The sequence below is a fragment of the Artibeus jamaicensis genome, unplaced genomic scaffold, assembly GCF_021234435.1.
Source record: "Artibeus jamaicensis isolate MK-2021 breed Jamaican fruit bat unplaced genomic scaffold, CSHL_Jam_final contig_3152, whole genome shotgun sequence".
Lineage (NCBI taxonomy): Eukaryota > Metazoa > Chordata > Mammalia > Chiroptera > Phyllostomidae > Artibeus > Artibeus jamaicensis.
The window spans coordinates 781,564-792,829 of NW_026521729.1; the positions used below are offsets into that span (position 1 = coordinate 781,564).

Below are 11,266 nucleotides of genomic sequence, written 5' to 3' on the forward strand. Positions count from 1 at the left end.
GGAATCGAACCATGATCGTCTGGTTCACAGGCCCACACTCAATCCACTGAGCTACACCAGCCAGGGCAAAAGCATAAATTATTTTAAAAAATAAACATTTTTTTAAACTTTTGCTCTTCCAAAGACACTGTCAAGAAAACGGAAAGGCAAGCCACAATCAAGGGTAAAATATTCACAATACATATATCAGACGAAGGATTTGCAGCCAGGTCATGTAAGGAATTCACAAAGAAGACAACAAACAACACACTGGAGAAAAAGAAAAAAACAATAATCACAACATATGATCAAATGCTCCATCAAAGGAAACATACAGGTGAGCCTATGAAAAGATGTTTACCACTGCTGCTTTCTAGGGAACTGCAGATAAAGCCACGGGGAGAAGTTCTACACACCCACTTGCACGGCTAGACTGGCAACGCCAAGTGTCAGTGAGACGGGCAGCAACAGGAACCCTCACACGTGGCTGGCGAGCATGTAAAGTGATGCCATGACTTTGGAACACACTTGGACAGCATCTCCGAGTGTGAACTGGTCACCCATCACATGGCCCAGCCATTTCACCCCTGGGGATTCACTCAAAGGAAAGGAAAGCATATGTCCACATAAAGACTTCCACATGAATCTTCACGGCAGCTCCGTTTTTTAGTAGCCAAACTATTGAAACTGTCTGATGTCCATCAATGAATTAACTTTTTTCTACTCTCTGCGGGACCTGTGATAGATCATGGGAGCAACCCTCCGCCAACGGGAATGAGCGCTGTGGACGAACACGCCAGCACCCCTCCTTGCAGATGAAAATCTCTGAGAGGCAGTCTGCTCAGGGGTCTCAGCAGACTCACACCTTCATCCTCCACAGCAGTGACCTTGGTAACATTTACACTGGATTTCCCTTGTTCCCTATCTGTTCCTCTCCACTCCCTCATTCCTGCTTCCAGCTGTCACTTCTCAGACAGACTACCCGGCCAAGTTCATGTCGGAGCTCTGCTGGGAGAATTTGAACTGAGGCTTGGCCCCTGCCAAATGCCAGGCTTCGTTCCACGACACAAGGTGTCTTTTCAAGAGACAATGTCATAGGTGTCATCCACATTAATTCAGTTGAATTGCTGACTGGGACAAAAAGGGGGTTTTGGGTCTACATAATGGTCCTGGAGAGGAATGTGAAGGAGAGAGCATGAACAAGGAGAGCTATGCTTTTTTTCCTCCTGGGTTTCCACCCCCTGCCCCCACGAACACATTTGATTACACAGAGGGCATGGGGCTCACTCCTTCTTGAATGCTGGCTTCCTCATGGCTGCAAGGAGATTGCTTGGCTCCTTTCTCTTCCTCGTGGCACCGATGTGTATCCTCACCCTTTTCCGGATGCATTTCAGGGCCCTCTGCTCCTCAGAGACCTTGAGCAGTGCCCTGGCATCCATAGTGGGCAAAGCCACACACCTCTCGGATCGTGTCCCCCATGAACTCAGTGTGCTTGAGCGGTGGCGGCAGCTGGACCTCGGCTTGCTCACGTTCTTTGTCACTTCATGGCCATGGGTATCGGACAGCCATGGCTGCACCGTGGAGGAAGGGCTGTTTTTAACAAAGTTTCATAGGCGCCACTTCAGGACTTGAAAAGTGGGCCCTTACTTCTGGATTCAGCACTCATGAAACATGTCGGTTCTTCTCCCGGAAGACAGGGCTGCTGTATTCCATTTGCGATAACGATGAGGCTTTATAGCCCTCCTGCATTCTTCTAAAGATTTTTTTTATTTATTTATTTATTTATTTATTTATTTATTTATTTATTTATTTTTGGAGAGAGAAGGAGGGAGAGCAACATCGGTGTGTGAGAGAAACATCAACTGGCTGCCCCGCGCACACACCCCTACCAGGGACCAAATCCACAACCCAGACATGTGCCCTGAACAGGAATTGAACCAGCCACCTTTCGCTTAGCAGGGTGACACCCAACCCACTGGGCCACACCAGTCAGGGCAACCCTCCTGCATTTGAAACTTGAGAACTCCCCGGGAAACCAGTCCACCTCCTTGCTAGCACTGTGGTGCCTAATATTACCAATCTGCTGCTTTATTCAGTATCCAAAATGGAAATGAAATAGACTCACAGATTTTCTGGATTTTGTTTTTACTTTATTTTCTTTCTAACACATTTATGGCTTTGCTCTTTTCAGGATTTCCTTTAAAAAAATAAAATAAAATGCCCTCTTTCTTCACTCTGCAGCGGGAGTTCCGAAGAAAACAGAAAACATGAAGGTCTCCATGCCCTGGACTCCTGAGGATGTGTTTCCCTCTTTTCATCCACATTTTAGCAAGAAGGGGGAAAGGTCTTTGATGGTGTAGAAAACACAGCCCTAGAAACAGAAATCCAATCCCGTTTCCGAGGCTCCACGCAGACACTGCCCTGCCTGTAAACCATCCTTGGATCTCCCCTGGACGATCTCAGCTCCCCTTTCTCACTTTTATTACCATCTCTTTCACTCTTTCCAGAAGAGAGCAAGGCCATGCCTCGTACCAGAGTCTGCATTTCACTCCTCCCCGCAGTCCCAGTTTATAATAACCTTTTCCAAGGGCACAGGGGATCCTGTTTCTATCAGAAATCTTGTTTTCTGAGACTCAGACCCCTGAGTCCCAGATCTGACTCTGACATCAAGTGTGACTTCCCCTTCTCTGCATATGTGAAATGAAAGCCCTTCTGGGTATTACAGGCCAAGTGCACAGACCTCTGGGTAAATGGCTCTCACCACGTATCATAGGACATATATTCCAATGGCCGGGTTTCTTTTGGGAATCTCGGTCCGTGTACTTCAACCAAGTACTTACTAAGTAGCACCCGGATCAAGACGCCAGCACACCCCTGCCTCAGCATCTCTCCTCGGTAAAGCGAGAGGACTAAGACATGAGGATGGAGAATGTAACATCCCCATGTGACCCAGCTACCTGGGGATGTCAAGTTATCTCTACCACCAGTTTGAGGATATTTCTAAGAAGTCACTTAGGCAAGGTTCAGGGAGAGAATTTCTAATAGTAGTGTCACTTTGCTAGAAAGGATGTCTTTACCCCAAAATGGGGCATGATCAGCATCACCATGAATGCTGGTGTGTGTATTTTAAACCATTGAGTATTCTGTAACTGTTTTTTAGGATTGTAGTGGTTGTAGATTACTAAACGAAGTGTCACTGTTTAAGCAAGGGACAAAGTGATATTAGCCTTATATTTTACAATTGCTAAAAGATCTAGTATTTTGGAGAATGTTTTTAAGATTTATTTATTTTTAGAGGCAGGGAGGAAGGGAGGGAGAAAGAGAGGAAGAGAAACATCGATGTGAGAGAGAAACCTCAATCAATTGCCTCTCCCATGCCCCCTACAGGGAACCTGGCCCAAAACCCAGGCATGTGCCCTGACTGGGAATTGAACTGGAGACCTTTTGGTTTGCTGGTCAGTGCTCAATCCACTGAGCCACACTAGCCAGGGCTTGGAGGGCTTTTAAAAGGAGCAGTGAGGAGTTACTTATGACTTGCTCTATTTTCTTACAGCACTTCCAAACAGGAGATACCCCCTCACTCATTATATTCCAAAGCGTCATAGTGAGTATAGCTATAAAGCCAAAATTTACATCTCAGACTCTGCTCGCTAAGTAAATGTTTCATCACTCAGTTCCATCTGTTAAATAGTGTGCCTCTCATTGTAATCTGAAGTGTCACCGCTCTCTAGGTTTCTGGAGGGGCAGTGGAGATCCATATTTTAAAAGGAGAAAAGGAAAGAAATCCTTGAGGGTTGTGTGTGTGTTTCCGCCTCTCTGTCTGCCTGTCTGAATTTTATTCTTCTCTGTCTCTAAATGCCCAGGATCACCTAAGACTGTTCTAGATGTTGAAACTGTAGAAGAATGAACTGTGCCCAAGGAGCTAAAACATTCCAAGTTCGAACACAGAAACACACACACACACACACACACACACATTCCCTGAGTGTGTCTCCATCAGTGAGGTCATGGAGGAAGACGAGGACAAGAGGCTTTGAAACAGAGCAGACCTTAGCCAGGATTCTGGCCTGCCACCCACTTAGTATGCCAGAGAATCTTGGTTCTAGTACCTGCTGCCTGGGGGTAAGTCCTGCTTCTTCTATGTGTATGCTGTGTGACTCTGGACAAACTGCTGTACCTCCTTCTGTCTCCAGGACCCCACCGTAAAGTGGGGACAAAGGCAGGACCTAGCTCAGAGGGCTGGTCTGAGAACCGAGTGATACGACACACATACAGAGCTGGAGAGAATGCCTAGCACATACGCAAAACTCAGTTAAGTAGCCGTTATCATTATCATTATTATTGTCATGATCATTAACTAGTTATGTGTCTTTCTGCAAGTTCCTTCTTGTCCCGTGCCTCAGTTTCCCCCTCCCTAAAGCAGGCACATGGAGAGCACTGTGAAATCACAGAGATGGTGGATGAGAGTGATTCAGAGCAGCACCTGGTTACGGAGGTCCCAGCCCAGTCTCAAGGTAGAGCGTCAGCTGAGGGTCCCATGTCTCACGGTCACTGGGCAAGAAATGTCACCCACTTTGAAGCGGCCGAGGATGGTAAGGCCTGGGGCGGCAGCCAGCTTTATTTATTGTCAAGGCCAGCACATTCCTCAACTCTCCTCATTAAAATTGGCCAATTAATGAGCAGCGGCATACCCCTCAGCAAAGGTCAGCAGCAACCTAAGCAAACTTATCAAAAATTCAAAGAGGTACAGAGTTTGGGGAAAAGTTCATTCTTCCCTTAATTAACGGATCTAATTACAATCCTGACATAACAAAATGCAAAATGCGCTCTTCAAAAGACACCAAGCCAAGGGTTTAACAACCGAGATAACCTTCTCCTTTGGTACAGGCTGACCCAACTGTTGGGGAGGGAGCAGGGACTCCGCACATAGCAAGACATCAAAGCTTAGTGGCACCTGGAGATCCCAGAGTACCGAAGGAATTCAAAGGGAATGAAAACGCCCCCACATGCTTGGATCTGGGCGAATGCAAAGTCAAGGCTCTCGCTAATCTTCCTTCTTAGTAGACGTCCAAGTATTTATTTGGTGACCTTTCCTGGCCAGCTATGCATAGTACATTAGCACCCTAGAGTCTGAGTCTGTCATTGTGACCTCACATAGATAAAACCTATATGCAGGATTTTATCTATATGAGAGGACACAATAGACATGCCAGGCTTAACTTGTTTCTGAAACAGCAAGTCCAGAATTTCAAACCAGGTACCACAGCAGGGTGTCCAACCTACGGCCCATGGGCTGCATGCAGCCCGGGATGGTTGGGGATACGGCCCAACACAGAATCGTAAATGTACTTAAAGCATGAGACTTTTTTGTAATTACGTGTTGCGATGTATTTAATGCATGGCCCAGAACAACTCTTTTACTTCCAGCGTGGCCCAGAGACACCGAAAGGTTGGACCCCCCTGGAAGGCAGCCTGACCTGCAGCTCATCCAACTCGAGGAAACACCATCTTGAAAAAGGGTACGTTTGGGCTCTGTCTCATGACATGGATCGGGTTTGTGGGAGATTCTGAAAGCTCCACAAGCTGCCTTCCACTCCTTATGTGAAAGTACGTGAGTGAGAACCACGAAGCTCCTCCCATCAGTTTGGAGGCCCTTCAGAACTCTTAGCAAAAGGGGTTTCCCCTCTGAGTGTCTCCAAACATTCTTCCAAAATTCCTACGTGAGAAGCACACTCATTCATCCGAGTAAAAATATTAATCCGAAAGAGAAAACTGATGCTGTGGGAGAAGACATCCTCAGCTATGGAAAAGTAATAGTAGAGATCCCTACAGCCCACCTTCAGTGGGGTCAGATGTGGTATTTCTACCCCTTAAGTCATTGCTTTATTCAACAAACACTCACTGAGCACCTTTCATGTGTCTGGCTTAGTCCCCAGGATGCGGCTGAGTACCCAGAGGGGACATGATCCTCCCCCTCGTAGAACTTCTCTTCTAGTGGGGGAGGACAGGCAATAAACCAACAAGCAAGTAAGCGAGGAAAATGTATCTGGCATCGGTGTTTACAGAGAATTAATAAGACAGAGGGATGTGAGAGCGAGTGGGTGGCTATCACGGTTGGACTGATCGGAAAAGCTCTTCCTGACAAGAATGACATGAAGGGCCATCCACATAAGGGCCAGAGATGAGACAGTAAAAGTGGGAGAAAAGGTTTGGTGCCAAGGGCTAAGGTGGCTGAAGAACCGCGAGAAGACCAAGGCGTCTGGAACCAAGACGAGGAGGAGAGTGGTGGGAGACGAGGTGGGAGCAGCCGGCCGTGGGTAGGTCACACAGGACCTTGCATGTTCATCACGGCGTGCGAATGTGTCACAGGGGCAGTAGAATCCACTGGAGAGTGTGACGCAGAGGTGAGATCCACACCCCTCCAGAAGCTCACCTGGCAGATGGGACTGCAGGGTCCAGTAAGGGGGTTGCAGCAGGCGACTGGCTAAGAGACCAGAGTGCAGGCGGCAGCAGAGATGGATGCGGGGTCACAGAACGTGCATGTGAGTTGACGAAATGTGGGTGGGGCGTGAGAAAAGAGAGGGGAGAGGCACTGTTGGTGAGCTTGGGGCTTGAGCTATTACCTGAGGGGAGCTGGCTGCTGTTGGGGTGAGACAAATAGGCCATGGGAAGGAAGCAAATGTGAGGGGTTAGAGATAGTCCCCTTTGGCCAGATTTGAGATGTCTATGTGAGATATCAGCTCGATAATTGAGTATAGAGATACACAGATCTGGGATTCTGAGAAGATGTTTGGGGTTGAGGCACTGAATTAAGTGTTACCTTCCTTAGCCCTGGCTGGTGTGGCTCAGAGGGTGCAGTGCCGGCCTGCGAACCGAAAGGTCGCCAGTTTGATTCCCAATCAGTGCACATGCCTGGGTTGCAGGTGAGGTCTCCAGTTGTAAGAAGCAACGGATCAATGTTTTACTTCCTCTCTTTCTCCCTCCCTTCCCCTTTCTCTAAAGATAAATAAATAAAATCATTTAAAAAAAAACAAAAACAAAAAAGAGTTACCTTCCTTAGAAATACTACTGAAAGCCATGGGACTAGACGGGGTCAGCCAGGCAAACAGAGAATTCGGAAGGAGCAGTGGTTCTGCCTGCTTCATGGAGAGCTCCGAGCTGTCTTCCCTGCGCAGGCGCACCGCCATCCGCCGTCCTTCAACAGCACTTGAAACAACAGAGGAACAGACAGACTCCCGTCCATCCTCGGATACATCTTGTTTGGAGTTGGTGCCTCTACCCTGTAATCAAAAGACCCTCAGAGGTGAGATGCAAAGACGCACGCTTGCTGTGATGTGCTGCAGAGCGAACCTGGTCCTTCACTCAAGTCCTCCATAAATAAGAAGAAAAAAAAATCAGTCGGCTTCCACAAAACTGTTGAGTTTCACCCTCTGCACAGAAGGAAGAAAAAGGCGGCAGCAGAGGCGGCTGGAGGCTGGCTTTCCCAGAGCAGGTGTCAGGCTGCCCCCTGCTGCCCACTGGCGTGTATGACCCACTCAACCACCCAGAAGCATTTTCTGCACTTTCTGCGTGGTGCAGCACCCAGAGCCGCCCTCATTTCCTAACTTTTCTCCTTAAATAAGCACCACCGCCCAGAAATCAGTCCCACGCATCCCCAGTACAGGAACGCAGGTGAGGAAAGGAGAAAGCTCCAGGTGGCTCTAAGCACCTGAACATCAATCAAAAGAGATGGCCATGGTGTTTTTTGAAGTTTAAACATGGCAAGATTTTATTGGGTTTAAAGGAATTAATACAGCCCCAGGACGTGAAGGGCAGGCTGGCTCTAGCAGCCACTGCCACGAGGCTCCTGTTAATCCTCCATACATGTGCTTGGTTTTCGGTAAAGAACAAGGCGCCATTCAAACCATCCAAATCAGCTTCCTGCTTCTTCCCAAAACACATCTTCTCTGTATACGAGAAGTATAATTCTCATGCGATGACATTGCTGGCTGCGCAGTTTCAGATACCTGGTGGTCCTGTAAGATCCCGGAGGGGTCTGAACTCGAGGTGACAGATGGGCACGATAGACCGGTGTCCAGATCTGGGCCCTTGCGACGGCAGAGCCCGAGCCGATGAGCTGAGTGCAGATATCAGAGGCAGCGGCATGGAGGGGTGGGAGGAAAACAGACGAGGGGAAATGCCAGCTGGGGAATGACGCCCCCTCCTTCTGGGCCGACTGGCGCTCAGTGCCACGGGGGAGCTTCTGAGAAGGTGCCTCCAGGGCGCCTTTTTCAACCCACGCCCACCCCGGCTGGCGAAGGACTGCTCCCTCGTATCTCTGGGCTGAGTCCTTAGGAAGGCAACCATCCTTCTGAGGCTGTAGAAAAACTCCGTGAGCAGAAAAACAGAAAGAGACAGTGGCAGACATGCTTGAGGGGAGAGGGAGGCAAAGACAAGAACTGTCACCTGAAAATGAGGAGCAGAGGGGACGAGGCCTGGGCACGCCAGGCATCTGTGTCATCTAAGGAGTCATCCCGAACAGTTCAGGGACGCCCTGCTCCAGAGAGGACAGGGTACCACAGTGACCATTTGCTGGCTCGATGAGCTTTCACAAGCTTCTTTTCCCTCCGAACCTTAATTTCTGCATCTGTAGAGTAATTACAATGGTAACTGTAATTAAGTGCTCTTCTAAATAACAAATGCGTTAATATATGTGAGGTGCCTGGTGCAAGGAGAGAACCACATTATTGTTAGTAAAATATTCATTATAAGAGGAACACCTCGTTGGCCTTTCTGGGTCTCCGATTCTGGTTCACACTCGTTGACTCCGTTTCGGTCTTGCTCTGGGCAGCTTCTGTTCATTCGGACACGTTCGTGGCTTTGGTGTGTCTCTGCTCCTCCTCCTCCCTTTCTAACGAATAGTCGCTGAGCACCACACTATGCCGCGGACGCTGTGCTTGCCTTACTCTATAACTCTGCTTTGCTTTGCTGAGCGTATTTAGCGTTCTTCTCTGAAGGGCTGGAAATTCATTGTTTGGATAGATACTGCTCCCGACTCACCCGTATCCCGCACCACGCCCACACTTCAGTCTTGCCCTGCCACGTGTTGGCAATGCCGCAAATAGACCGGGGCTGACATGGAGATGAACATTGTTCCTCTTAAAGTTTCACAGTCCGTCTCATCTCCCTTCACCCGTGCATGCATTTTGGGAACAATACAGAGTTGGCGCATAAATCCTAATGGATTTGAAGACAGAAAAATGCTTTTTTGTTTTATTTGTGGGTATATGCAACAACGCAGAGAAGTACCTAGTGCTAAAGAGCACACCTTGTTCGTCTTCTGCCACCCCCACCTCCCACCTAACCTAGTACCCCCCACTCAGTAGAAGACAATACGTATTAGCTACCATATTCGGCCATTTATCAAACATTCTAAGCCCCTACTATCAGCTAATTGATGGATCAAGAACTGAGGAAGGAACACAAGGGTAATTAAAATGTGATGTATGATCTCCAGATCACTATGGTCCAACAGAGAAGAAAACATTAAGTGCCTCTACCAAAGGATCTTAGCCGAGTTTCATGAATGAAGATGAATGGAAAGCTGGGGAGGATGTCAACAGAGAGCACTGGGAAGGAACACAGCCCTGCCAGCAGAAACAGCACAAGCAGGGACAGAGTCGGGGACACTTAGGCACCGTATTTTGCCGTATTTTAGCACACTCACATTTTTGGCCCCAAACTTTCACAGAAAAAAATCTTTCATTTTAATTTTTTAATTCAATTTTTTTACTCATTTATTTTTTTAAGATTTTATTTATTTATCTTTAAAGGGGAAGGGAAGGAGAGAAATATCAATGTATGGTTGCCTCTTATGAGTCCCCTGCTGGGAACTGGCCTGCAACCCAGGCACGTGCCCTGGCTGGGAATCAAACTGCGATCATGTGGTTCACAGGCCTGAGCTCAATCCACTGAGCTCCACCAGCCAGGGCTACTCATTTATATTTAGATACTTGTTTTTTTGTATTATAAAAAATTTTTTGCATTTATTTTTTAATATATTGTGGTATAAGAAATTTTATGTTACAAATAACTACAAAACACAAGAACAGATGCAAGGTATTTCAGATACTACCCATGTATAACATGCATCCTTATTTTCCCCTCAAAAATCTGGGCTAGGAAGTGCGCATTATACACAGCAAAATATGCTACATCCTAGGATAAAAGTATGCAGTATAATGAGGATTTAGAATATTCATCAGAGAACAGAAGAATAAGCCCCCACTGGCTTTTTGACTTCCTGTTTCCAGGTACTTATGACCTGATTTGTCTTCTTTCGATACTTTTCCACCCTTCCTTGCTTCAGCTCAACCACGGCTGAAGAGTATTCACTCCTTGAAACTAAACCTTTATTGAGTTTAGTACATTGTGGTCGTCAGAGCTGACTAAAACAAAGAAAGACTAGAAGGAAGCAAAGACAGAAAGAATGATCCTTTACGAAGACTGGCTTTCATTTATGAGACTGCCATAAATGAGGTCAGTTGTTTCCAAAGCGCTCAAGTGTCCACACTTGAGCAGACCAAGTGTTCGCTTGGTTCCAGACCTGAGATCAGCAGCAACAGTTGAAAAGTAAAGAGGGCCCAAAATTTGGGTGGGTGACCTGTGTGTTCCCAAAGGGTGACCCGGTCCCTGGGGGATTAAATCTGAAACGAGACACTGTAAAGGAGCTGGAATGGCCAGGGGAATAGAAAAGAAAAAGCAGAGAAGAAAAACAACTCTGAAATAGACAGGTAAGGATTGAAAACGAGCCTGAACTACTCGGGACATTCTGTGAAGTCACTGGTGGCTGGCATCTCTCTCCACACCATGCCCCTCCCCTTTCCGGAAGAGTGAATAAAAACTTTACTCTCTTTAAGAAAAAAAAAAAAAAGACACTGGTATACTAGAGGTACCTAGACATTGTGTTAAAACTCACTTCCCACAAAACTTTGGTAAAAATGCAGCCTGAAACTTTGAAAAATGCTCATCACCAAAGAACCCTCTGGAGGAGTTGCAAAATCACCTGCCTACAGCTGGTACTTCGCTCTGTTAATGATTTGTATACATGGGAACAAAAGGTTCAGTGCTCCCGTTAATTACCTGAAACATGATTAATCTCCTTTTCCGCCATCGAAGTAGGCAATCCAGGGGTAGGTCACCCGAGCCTTGTCGGTGCCACAGGTACCAGAAATAAGTACCCTTCCCTGTACACTCACCACACACTTCCCCTGTTCCCTCTCAGCTCCCATCCTGTGCACCCGCAGAG

The 11,266-nt window shown here is 47.2% G+C and overlaps 1 pseudogene; it reads right to left on the reverse strand.

The window, feature by feature from the left end:
• Positions 1–1,262: 1,262 nt before the first annotated feature.
• LOC128627088 (60S ribosomal protein L36-like) lies at positions 1,263–1,548 on the reverse strand (annotated as a pseudogene).
• Between the last annotated feature and the right edge of the window lie 9,718 nt (positions 1,549–11,266).